This window comes from Brassica napus, chromosome C7, assembly GCF_020379485.1.
Source record: "Brassica napus cultivar Da-Ae chromosome C7, Da-Ae, whole genome shotgun sequence".
Lineage (NCBI taxonomy): Eukaryota > Viridiplantae > Streptophyta > Magnoliopsida > Brassicales > Brassicaceae > Brassica > Brassica napus.
The window spans coordinates 18,486,316-18,499,236 of record NC_063450.1 but is presented as its reverse complement, the minus strand read 5'-3'; the positions used below and the strand labels follow the sequence as shown (position 1 = coordinate 18,499,236).

The following is a 12,921-nucleotide window of genomic DNA, read 5'->3' as shown; positions in this document are numbered from 1 at the left end:
ACTGGGTGGTCAAGGATGCTTGACTCATGCAGATTCCTAGGTTCAATATTCTAGGTAGCTAATCTAGAACAAGCATTAAGAACAATCAATCAATGAATACCACAACTTAGAAATCTATAGTTGGGGCTAATCCCTCTAACCTATTTGAACCCTGAATCTAACAAGTAAACTACTCAGACATAGCTAAGCAATTCATGACACAAAATATAAATAAAAACTGCATAGAATAGAATAGATGAATCAATGGAGTTCCAATCACAAATCTCTCTATGATCTTCTCTCCTAAAATTCTCTGCTGAAAATAAGAATACAAAGGTGGCCAAAAGCTCTTCTTCCTCCTAATACTTAGGCAAGTATATATTAGGTTAAAAACGATTCAGGGGTAATCTTGTAATTTGGTGAAGTCTTGGGTTTAAAGTCGGCTGGAACCAAGTCGTGCTTCCGCGTCTCGACATCGATCGATGGTACAGGATGTACATCCATCTATCATAATCTTCAATCGTCGAGGCTTTTCTTATGTATCGATCGACGACACTGGATGTGCATCGATCGATTGTGTCTTCTTCGTATCGACCTCTAATGGTCATCTCGGATGAATACTCATTTAAGCTCCTAAATGCTCCATAATCATCACTTTACTCCCATATACTTCTGAACCTGAAAACCTACCTAATAGGATAGAATATATAGTATATAGATAGTAAAATACTTATATACCATGGGTAAAAAATAGGTCAAATCCATGGTATATCAACTCCCCCAGACTTACCCTTTTGCTTGTCCTCAAGCAAAACAAATAGGCATTCTCTCTGAAAGAGGTTTGAAAACAGCAGGGACTTATAGATATAAAATATAGAAATCATCACCTCTACAATTTCGCAAACCACATCTAAAAAGTCCTAATCACAAAAGCACATTATGCAATATCCTACCTTAGCAACCAAATTCAACTAGTCTACAACTCAGCAAATCATGTCTGACATTCTCTTCTACTAACCTCATTTCTTAGCATAAATATAAAAGTGCATGCTTTACCTTGGGAGTATTGATCACAGGATGCAAGGATTTCAGACAAGTATCTGGAACTGCAGGTAAATGTTAGTTCCTAATTTCTCTCTCTCTAATTTTTCTCTTGAGTCAAAGTCTGCTTCAATTGCAGGATCAGTGACCAAGATTGGACAGGCTTCCATGAATCAAGACGTAATGGTGGTTGCCACCAAGCCATGTTCACTTCTTTTTGACCTATATCCAAGAATTCTTTGTGAAGCGAGCCTTGAAGATTGCCGCCTCCAAGTCCCGTTCGAATTCTTTATTTGGAATCTTTATGAAGCAAGCCTTAATGGTTTTAGCCACCAAGTCTTGTTCAGATTCCTCCTAACTAAATCCTAAGTCCTATTTAAATAATAAATTTCGGATTTTTTTTTAAAATAAAAACTAACTACTCTAGAGTCAAAATAGAGAGAGAAAATTGTGATAAATAAATCTACATAAGGCTTTACCTTCCAGACTTGTCCGAAGAATCCGATCCCATGTATACCAAGCCCCAAGACAAGCGATTATGTCAGGTTTAGTATTGGAGGTCAGCTTTGGTTCCTTCAAACAATCAAGGCAAGTGTGTATAGTTGACAGGTTGATCCACTTTAGCATCTTAGTACTATCTGCAATCAGTAAATCTAGAATGGTGCTAAAGAGTGGTTAGATATTCAAGTAATAAAATCATATTCCCTTTCACATAGCTAAGCATAATTTATTAAAATCTTTTTTATAAGTATCAGAATAAATCATATCAGTAAACCTCTCCCCAGACTTAAATTACACTATCCCACGGTAACACAGTCGGAGTTACGGTGGAAATAAATCATAAGTACAAATGTAACAAGTTAGGAAGATAAACCTGACCGGAATGGGAATCGATCGATGTGCACAGGTATGCATCAAACGTCGTGTGTGATCGTCTGTCGATCGATGTCGACGTCTTATCCACGGTCGATATGTTGACGATCATCCTACTTGGGTCTTGCAATAAATCTGAAAGAATAAAAATGAAAGTAAATACTAATAACTAGGAAAACCAATTAAAATTACCTAATAGTGGGTTGTCTCCCACTCAACGCTTTTTTATAGTCATTTAGCTTGACTTTGGAGGTATGTGGCTAGTTGGTGGAAAAACAGCTACTTGTTGGGAAACAAGCATCCACTTCATCTCTGCACATTCTAGACCAAGCTGCAATTAAACTTCTTATGGCCTCATCATTTCTGGTCCATCTCTCATCCATCTTTTGTACTGCATTTGAGATGTTCTGTAGCCTTTCTAGGATGTCTTCAATGCTGAACTGATACCAGCTTATCTTGTTGTAGGCGTATTCTGATATCTCGTTCAATTTCTCCTGCATTGACTCCATGTGGGTTGGTATCAGCTGCATGTCGTCTGGTGTAGATGTGGTATCGATCGATGCGACCAAGTGTCTATCGATCGTTGTTGGTGCTTTGTTGTCGATCGATTTGGAGTGTGCTCCGTCGATCGATTCTGATATTTGGTGTTGAGATGCGAGTTGTCTCTGAATGGCTTTGACCTCCTTTTGTAGCCATTCTGCTTGGCTATCTAGTCCACTAAGTTTGACGTCGAATGGAAAGTAGATGTCATCACATCGCTTCTCAAGTCGTTCCTCCAAGGTGTCTATAGCTGTGTAAAGCTTTGATGTGATCTGATCAACTTCTGCTGCTGTGCAGGGAAGATGTTCTGTAGGTTTCTTGCCGTCGAGCGATGTCCTTCGAAACCTATCGATCGATGTTGAACCTTCTTCCTGAAAATCATGCTGATCATTAAGCTTAACAATGTCCTTCTGGACATCAATCATCTGTGTAGACAAGGTGTCCAAGTATCGCATGATAGGTGAGGTGAAACGGTCGTGCAAATCCTCATAAGATTTTAACCTATCCTCCATTGCTGCGAACCTTGTGTTGATCGATGTGATGTTGCAGATATCGATCGATGTGGCTGGTTGTGGATCATTCATGCGAATGGTGTCCAGTTCTTGCTGTAGCAGATCAATCCTCGTGCTCAACCAGTCCACGTTGTTTTTGAGAGGGTTATAAACGTCGTTAATCCTCGTGTTGATGTATGCGATCTCCCATTCATCCTTCTTCTCTGCCAAACTTTCCGGTTCTGCAGGAATTTGGGATGTCTGTGGCTTGACGTCGATCGATGTTGCTTTGTTGGCGTCGAACGATGGTGATGTCGTAGCTTCGTTCTCAAGGTTGTGCTGCATGCTCTCAATCTCTGTCCTCATCTCTGCCATACATCTGAAAAGCTGATTGTAACCTCTGTCCAAAGGTTGATAAGTGTCATCTACCAATGTCTTGAGTTCATCTCCAAGCTTTTCCTGGGTTCCACAAATACCAGTCACCATCTCATTTATCTCATCCTTAGTGTAGATCTCTGGCGCCAGTTTTGTAGGTGTGAAGGAAGTGGCATGTTCTGGAAAACATATGTGACATTCTCCAAATAGGGATGCTCTCTCCAGAATTTTGCTGATGTCATCCTTGGTAACAAGAATCATATCACCAGCTGCACTTCTTGCATTTCCAGACTCGTCTCTGTAGACTCCATATTCGTCTTTCTGTTCCCATCTGAACTTTCTTGCTTCATAGCTGTCATAAGCGCGACGTCCACATTCGTAACGTCTATCGATCGATGGTGAAGGTGTCTTATAGATCGACGTTGGTGTTACCCTGTCGAGCGATGTAGAATCAACCTTGTTGATCGATGCATGGCCAATAGGTCTGCACGTTTGGTGTGAACCAATTCCTGTTGTGTTTGCTCTTAAATTTCCGTCTGGAACAATTGGATTGTTGTCTGGGATGCTGCGTTGCTGCGTAAACAAGTCGTCTACTCCATTGGCCAACTGAACAATATCTGCTATGTCCTCTCTGGATACTTGTAGAATCCTTCCATCCATAGCTCTTGCATGGCCATCTTGGTCCCTTAAAATACCAAGTTCATCAGGCAATAGAAAGTCGTAATCAATACTCATATTCTTAGTAGATTAAAAAAGTTGAGGTTTAGAATGAGAATTGATCGATGTTGATATTGGGGTATCGATCGATGGTAGACGTTTGTCTGCTGAATTAGGGTTTTTGGATCGAATGATCGTCCTGGATGTTCCTTCCGATTGGTGTGTGGGAGCATTCATCTTTTCTGCTTCTGTTTCGTGAGAAGTACTCTTGGGTGCAAAACTCTTTATATAGGTGTTGGTAAACCTATTTGGAATAGGAATATTCCCTTTTTCCTTTTCTGAGGCGGGGGCTTTAATATCGATCGATATACCAGGTGTGGTATCGATCGATGCAGAAGATCATTTTGCTGGATGAGGGTAGGTATCGACCGATGCTGAGTAGACGTTGTCGATCAATGGTGGAGGCGTGTTGTTGAAGGAATGGGTTGAATATCTTTCATCATGTATAGCAATCTCTGTAGCTCTTTCCTTCCAGTAATCCTCATCATACTCCTCAGTAGGATCCTCATTGGATGAAAGAATCACAGTCTCCACTGCAAAACTTTCATGGAATCCACTATCTGCCCAACTGCCTATGGAATAGTCATCTCATCCGTTCTTGTTGGGTTGTTGAAAGGCAAAGTCTGGATAGTACTAATCTGGTAATGTGGAGTGGTCTACCGGTTGCATCCCGTCGAGCGACGTGGGATAGCGTTCCTCGGTCATCGTTGACTCATTGGAATCGATTGATGTGACAGTGTTAGTGTCGATCGATTCCGAGTACTCGGTTTCATACTCTACTCCACAATGGCATGCTGCAATGTAGCCAAGATCATTTCCAAGCTCCACGACGTTGACCTGTTGTCTCACAACTCGAACTACGTCATAGTGGACGTCTGGATCTATCAGTGTCAGACATAATATGTTGGTGTTCATGTCACATACAGCTCCTACTGTAGCTAGGAAAGCTCTTCCAAGCAGAAGTGAAGAGTTCCAGTTAAGCTTGATGTCCAGGACATGAAAATCTACTGGGACAAGGGCATTACCAATCTGTACCTCAAGGTCTCTTATGATGCCTCCTGAGCTCATTTCTGAAAGATTCACGAAGGTGAAAGATTCTGATGAGGGCTCTATTTTCAGACCCAGCTGGTCTGCCATAACTTAGGTAGAATACTGTCTGATGCTCCTGTGTCACAAAGTGCATGGGGAAATTCAATACCTTTTACCAAACATGGTATTGCAAACTTCTCAGGATCACTCTTCTTCTTCAATGTGATCCTTAGTTTCATCATTTCCCTGATGTAATGAAACATTTCCCTGATGTCCTCCTCAGTCTCCTTAGTTTCTCTGAAGAACATCCACAACCGGTGTGTGTAATAAACTTCATCAAAATGTTTCTCCACTGGGATTCTGAGGACTCTCTTAGTGAAACCATCCATCTCCTTCTCATTAGCTTCCCTCTTAAGGTGTTTAGGAATCATCTCCTTCCTTTTCCTTCACACTCTTCCCTCAGTTGCCTCATCAACTTGCATAGGCTCTGGTGTAGTGTCTGAAGGGTTGGGTGTAGGTCCTGGTGGGGTTGCTAAAGGTTTAGGTGGTGGTCTGAGTGTGTTGATTCGGTTACTATCAATAGATGGTAATCGCACTCGGTAGGTGAGAGGTGCCTGTCGATCGATGGGAGGTGAGGATGGTCGATCGATGTCGGTCTCTCTTTGTCGATCGATGGCTGGCTCATGCGGTCGATCGATTTTGACGTAGAAAGGGGAGGGTAGGTGAGGGTGTTTTTCCGTGAATTCCTCATGAGTCATAATTTGAACTGCACTACACTCCGCAGTCAATTCAGCAGATGACGTTGATCAATTTCTAGAGTAATCCGTCGATCGATCTTCGTCCTGGTCTGTCAATCGATGTGCATCCATTGACATCGGTCGACACCAATGTGATCCGCCGAAACTCATGGAGCTTTCAACTTCGAAATCTCCTTCTCCAAGCTTCTCATGCTTCACCACTTGTCAGAAATCATCATCTAGGATGGCATTCACGTGGTCTTTTTCTTTCTCAACTCATACCTCTCTAGCCAAGGCTTCCTACCTCTTTACAGTGTCTGCAGTCTGAAACCACTTGCATTTCAAGCTTCCTTATTTGAGTCCCTAAGGTCTCAATCCTTGTGTTCAGACTGTTGTAGGCTGAATCTATCTTCCCATTGAAGTCCACAGTGAATTGTTGCTGTCCTTCCAGAGCTCTTTCAAGCATTGCTTCGATCTTGCTTTCCTGAGTCTGTGGTGGTGGATTCTGGTAGTATGAGTTTCCATAGCCTCTCCTGTTGTTGCTGAAAGGTTTCTGGAACTGTGAACTCTGGTTACTCCTCTGACCATTGCCATAGAAGTTTCTGTTTCCACCCTGGTTTCCAGATCTCTGAAATCCAGTACCTCCAATGTAGTTCACATCTTCTTCTCCTTCATGTCTACAGCTACTTCTCCTTCAGCTGAGCAGACCTGCTTCCTAAGAAGCTCATGAACCACATCTAACTTTGCTCTAACTTCGTCCATCTGCTCCTTTCCTAGGGATGCAACAAACTTCTTCCTCTCAAAGTCAGTGTTCTTGGTGCTGCTGCTGTTTGCTAGATTTTCTATCAGTCTCATAGCTTCCACCGGATTCCTGGTGTTGAAGTTTTCCTCGCTAGCTGTATCAAGAGCTATCTGATACCTCAAGGCGATACCTCTGAAGAATGTGCTCAGCAGTTGCACTTCCTTGAATCCGTGGTGTGGACAGTCTCGCTGGAAGAACTTGAATCTGATCCACGCATCTTTAAAAGACTCTCCAGTCTCGTGCGCGAATTTAGAAATTTTGCTCCTCAAGTCTTCAGCGCGTGCCTCATCAAAGAAGTTTCGCAAGAAAGCATTCTTGATGTCGGCCCAGGATTTTAGAAATCATGTGGGTAGCTGCTTAAGCCAGTGCATCGCTTCTCCAGTCAGAGTATACTTGAAGAGCTTGCACAATAGGTAGTCCTCAGGGACTCCATCCATACGAATAACAGCGATAAGATCCTCGAACCTCTCCAGATGGTCCGTAGGATGCTTGTGCGGTAACCCATAGTAGGGTAGCTGCGACACGAGTGTGTAGTACTGAGGCTTCAGCTCGAAATTCTCCTTTTGAATCTCTGGGAGTTGAATGGCTGATATGTTGGCGTAGTACTCGTCTGGATGATTGTAGTCAGCTAGTGCCTTTGGTGGAGCAGCCTCTTCTACAGGTTGAGCAGCTCATGTAGCATCAGAATCAGGGATTACATTCCCCTGAGCGTCTAGTTTCTGACCTGTTGGATTACGCAGATGACCATCCTGGTCATACAGGTTTCCATTCTCATCCTGTCTGAGAATAACAATCGCAACCATACTTCGCGACTGAGGATCGATCGATGTACGCGGTGTAGAATCGGTTGATGTCGAATGATGTATATCGGTCGACGATGAAGGTCGGGTGTCGGCCGATGGGTGGGTGCGAGAATCAGTCGACGTAAAAGCTGTTGCGTCGAGCGATGTGGAACGTTGATATTTGCTGATCGTGCGTTCTAGGTGAGCAGGATCTTCTGAGAATAGCAAGTGTTTTTCCTTGTTGCTTCTGGTACTGATGGGCATGCACCTGAAAAGATAAGAAAAAATTTTGTATCCGAATGGGGGTAAAGAAAAATAAAAGAATTAATAACACTAAATCTAATGGCGATCAAAGCTCCCCGGCAACGGCGCCAAATTTGATACCACTCAAATTACTCTAAGGAGTGAATTACTCTCTCAAATAAGAGGTTCAATTGTAGTACTTAGGGATCGAATCCACAAGGAGCTAGGGAACCTATTAAATCTAGTAATTTATTAATTCTAAGTGTTAGTCGTTTTATGGTTTAAATGTAAATAGCAATCCTAATTGAGCAAGTTTATTGCTCGACTAACAAGATGATTTGGGGGTGTAACTTATTGGAAAGATATATTAGATGCAGGGTTTCTATTCAGGTGTTGGAGATTATAATCCTATAGATATTAGATGCAGGGTTTCTATTCAGGTGTTGGAGATTATAATCCTATAGATGCCTATCAGTTGCATGCATGATATATTAGAGCTCAACCCCTTAAACACAGTGATCAGCGATGGCAATGTTTCACTGGTTAACTAACTAGATCTTGGATCTCAACTGTCATTTATTGACCACAAGAAAGTGTCGATCGATGGTCCTATAGGGATATCGATCGATACACCTTTCGCAAGATCGATCGATTGTCAGAAGACAGTATCGATCGATGCTTCTAGTTAAGCCTTTGGCGTAAGTTGATAATGCTCACTAGCTTTCTAGTTCAGCGGTAGCCTTTTTCCAGTTGTCTAGTATGACAGACTAGGTTCAGGACTGGATGGTCAAGGATGCTTGACTCATGCAGATTCCTAGGTTCAATATTCTAGGTAGCTAATCTAGAACAAGCATTAAGAATAATCAATCAATGAATACCACAACTTAGCAATCTATAGTTGGGGCTAATTCCTCTAATCTATTTGAACCCTGAATCTAACAAGTAAACTACTTGATATATGGAGTTTTTGGCATCTTGTATATATGTTTTCTAATTGGTTTTCAAGTCTTTATCGAGTTTTCCTAGTTCTTTTCGAGTCATCACAGGTCTGGAGTTGCATTGGATGAGAGATAAACCAGTTGGAGGAAAAGAAGAGAAAAATAGTGTAATTTGGAGTTTTTCACGCAGAGCAGTCGTGCGGAGCAGTCTGATGTGACTGTTCCAGCGACAGAGATTTTTAAGGAAGTTTCCAAATATTTCGGGATTTTACCTAGGGCTTCCCCCTTTTTCTCCTGCAGCCGCCAGAGACCTGCAATATATATTATCTTATTATTCTAGACATTCTACGCTACTTTTTAGAGAGATTTTAGACAGAAAAAACTTGTACTCTTGTTAAGGGAGAAGAATCTCTACATCCTTTGGAGAAGATTTCTAAACCCTCTTTGCTTTTTATTATTGATTCAGACATGTTTTCTTCATCTAGTATCTCTATGTTTTCTCTGTCCATGGCTGAGTAATCCACTTGCTTAGTCTAGGGTGTTAGGGTGTTAGGGTGTTAGATCCGTGAGTTAAACATAGATAAGTGAATCCCTTGATTGTCTTCATTCATAAATGTTCTTAATGCTTGCACTAAACTGGCCGCTTAATGTTAGATCTTAGGTTTAACCTGTTCATTAACTGTGTAATAGGTTGCTAAATCTGTTATGAATGAGCATTGCATCCCTAGTCAGTGAGAGTAGATATTAGGGTGTATTGTGAACATATCGGACTTGATCTCTAAAACTTGCTAGCGCGTCTTGATCCAAACGAGAGTTTAGGCATCAAGACCGACTTGCAAAGGAATCAATACCACGAGAGTGGGTTGATTCAACCTGAGTGATCCGAGTTCTGGACTTACTCTTAATTGAACTTAAATAATTGTTTGGCTCACACTTGTTTAACACCCGATCAAACCACCCTAGGCTAGCATTCTTAATCATCTGAAAAACCTTAAATCAATCTCTTACTTGCTTGTTACGAAATCAACTTTAAAACCCCCATATTGTTTTAGCTTGATATTGATCCAATAGAAATAAAGTGTAATCTTTGGTCTCTGTGAATTCGATCCTAAAGTGCTACATCGACATACCATTCGATTGTGGTAGTGTGCACATTAGGTTAATTGGTGTGCGTATACACGTAATATCAATTTGACGCCGTTGCCGGGGACCATCTTTTTACCTTTATTTTTCGGTTATTTATTTAGTCTAAGACCTCTAACTTGCTCTATCCTTTTTGTTGCAGCTAATTTTTCAGGTGCATAACCAGTAGACATACTCGGAGAAAGGCACAAGGAGAGTTAGTTACATTTACCAACCAGGAGCTAGCAAGGTTAGAAAGAACAAATCGTCAACAACCAAGGCAATCCGACACCACTATGGGTGATCAAGCCAATCAGGATGATCTTATTGCTGCAATGGCACTCATGCAGCAGCAGATGCAACAGTTGCAGCAGACCATTCAAGCGCAGGAACAAGCTGCTCAGCAGCAGCAGGAACAACATGCCAGACTGCTTCAATCGGGCAGAGAAACCTTCCTTGCAACATCCCTACTACTCATTCTGCCATAGTTCCTCCACCCTGCACTAGGCAGGACTTCGAGATCAAGCCTGCTTTGATCGGTCTAGTACAGAGAAAGGTGTTCTCTGGTCTCTCTACAGAAATTCCAATGGAGCATATTGAGAGCTTCGAAAAATTCTGCAGTTTCACTCGCGTGAATGGTGTTCCACCAGACTACATCAAGTGCACGTTGTTCCCATTCTCTCTTGATGGAAGCGCTGCACGGTGGTTGAACTCTCTCCCTACCGGCTCTCTCACTTCATGGGAACAGGTCCGATTAGCGTTCCTCAACCATTTCTACTCTAAGGCAAGAACAGCTGCATTAAGGAACAAGATCACCTCCTTCAGACAGCTCACTGATGAGCCTTTCTGCGACGCATGGGAGCGCTTCAATGACTATCGTAGAGAATGTCCTCACCATGGATTTGATGATGACTACCTCTTGGAAATTTTCTATGATGGAGTTGACTGGGAATTTCATAGTGCTATGAACTCTGCCAGCAACAGAGACTTCATGACTCAGACCACTGATGGAGCGTTTGAGCTAATTGAGAACATGGCTGCTACCTCAGCCAATAAGAACGAGAAGAGCGATCGCTCCAAGAAAGAGATCAGTTCCGACACCCAGAAGATAGATGAACTGACTGCCAAGGTTGATCAGCTACTGAAAAATAACCAAGGGCACGTCTTCAGCATAGAGCAAGCTACGGCCGGGCAGATTCAGAACCAGAACCAACGACAACCGCAAAGCAATTGGCAAGTTGTTTCGGCTACCGGAAACAATCAACCAAATGAGCTGAAGGGTCTGGGTATGATGATGCAATAGCTGTTGCAGGGTCAGCATGTTCAGGCCAAGGCGTTGAATCAGGTTTCTACAGACATCAACACCAGGATGAACAACATGTTCACCGAGCTGAATACAAAGTATGATACTGTGAGCAACCACATAAAGAGGATTGATGTTCAACTTGCTCAAACAGCTGAGAGTGTTAAGAGGCAGCAAAGTATGCTTCCTGGAAAGAGTGCGATGAATCCTAGGGTTGAGCACTGTAATGCAACAGAGCTGAGATTTGATAAAGCTGAGGGAAAAGAACCAGAGAAACTGTCTGCTGAGACTGCTCCAGGCGCAGAAGAGAGAACAGAGCACTCTGCTAGTTCTAAAGTGACTGCTCCCGACGAACTTGCTGAGACTCCACCATTTCGAGTCTATGTTCCTAAGGTTCCATATCCAATCCCACCTAAACATCTGATGGATCCTATTAGTGCAGAGCAGCTGGCTGGGTTTACGAAGATGGTAAGAAGGCTTCCTGAAAAGATCTCATTTGAACATGCTTGGGAGATTCGGCCATTGCATATGTTCTTCAAACATTGCAGAGAAACTCGTGAGGAAATTAAGGCTCTCTTTACTGAAGCATTGACACCATCGCTGAAGGTACTGCTTAAGGTTGATGACCCTGGAGAGTTTGTTTTTCCTTGTTCCATTGCTGGAGTGGAATTCAAGGAAGCTCTTTGTGATTCTGGGTCTAGTGTGAACCTTGTCTCAAAAGCGATTCTAGACGAGCTGGGCATTGTTGATGTTGAGCCTTCTCTGGTGACTCTGGCTTTTGTAAACTCTTCCATGACAGTCCCTTATGGCACAATTCGCAACCTTCCTGTCCAAATTAGGACATGTATACTCCATACCGAATTTCAGGTTGTTGAGATGAGTAAGGATCATGAGATGCCTTTGATCTTTGGAAGGTCATTTATGGCTACAGTTGGAGCAGTTGTCGACATGCCTAATAAGAGAGTCTACTTCTCCAATATCAACAAGAAGGTTTTCTACAAGGCTGTCCCAACCAGATCACAAATCCACTACGCCTCTTGCATTTCAGTGGTTAGTAGAAAACAGCTGGAAATTGTTGCTAAGAAGGAACTTGGTAAAAAGAGTGAGATCAAAGAAGTTCTGGATGGATATCCTCACACTGATACAAAGAAACTCAGTGGGAATGCAAAGGTGAAAGAAAAAGTCGAGAAGAAAAAGGTCAAGGGTGACCCTATGATGACTTTGATACCGCGGAAGTATGATGAGAAATCCATTGAGTATGAGGTAAAGTGCAAGGGTACCTCTAAACCTTTCTATAAAGTCAGAGTAATTCTCACACATGAGCTGAGAGAGAAAGGAGAAGTTGTTGTGAAGGGATTGCTGAGCAGAGTTTTGAAGTTGAACATGTCTGATTGTGGAGCTTGTTTTGGAACAAGCCCTCATGATCAACCCGACTGATCCCTGTCACCAAGTCAAGCTAATGACTTAAACCAAGCACTTGGTGGGAGACAACCCACTGGTAAGTGTAAATATAACTTGGTTTTGTTTTTGTTTGCTTATTTTTCGTTTTAGTTTATTGAGTCTCAGGTCAAAAAAGCAGAAAAATCTGAGATACTTAAAAATTCTGGGTTGCTGAAGGAGCGACTACTCCAGACGGAGATCTTGCGATGGAACACCCAGAATTTACTCAGGTAAGTATCTCACAAAAAACAAAAAAAAATATTTATTCTTGTTTTCACCTTCTCTCTGATTTATTTTCACACTAGGGACGTTGTGAAGTAAGTCTGGGGGAGGGTTTTTGTCGTTTACTAACTCGTTTCTTTCTTTTGTTTTTCTTTTGAGTTAGTTTGAGTCAGTTTTTATGATCGAGTCAGTCAAAACTTTGTGGGAATTAGGACCTTATTCCGTTTCGATCACTAACCACCTCGTGCTTTAGTTATCTTATTCAGTGACCTTAGCGGTGGCGAAAG

The 12,921-nt window shown here is 42.2% G+C and overlaps 2 non-coding genes across 2 annotated transcripts; one reads left to right on the top strand and one right to left on the bottom strand.

Moving 5' to 3' along the window:
• Positions 1–6,749: 6,749 nt before the first annotated feature.
• Positions 6,750–6,857, top strand: LOC125590960. The gene has a single exon (XR_007326957.1). It is a non-coding gene; the product is annotated as a small nucleolar RNA R71 (small nucleolar RNA).
• Positions 6,858–10,465: 3,608 nt separating this feature from the next.
• Positions 10,466–10,572, bottom strand: LOC125590904. Its single transcript, XR_007326906.1, has one exon. It is a non-coding gene; the product is annotated as a small nucleolar RNA R71 (small nucleolar RNA).
• Positions 10,573–12,921: the final 2,349 nt, after the last annotated feature.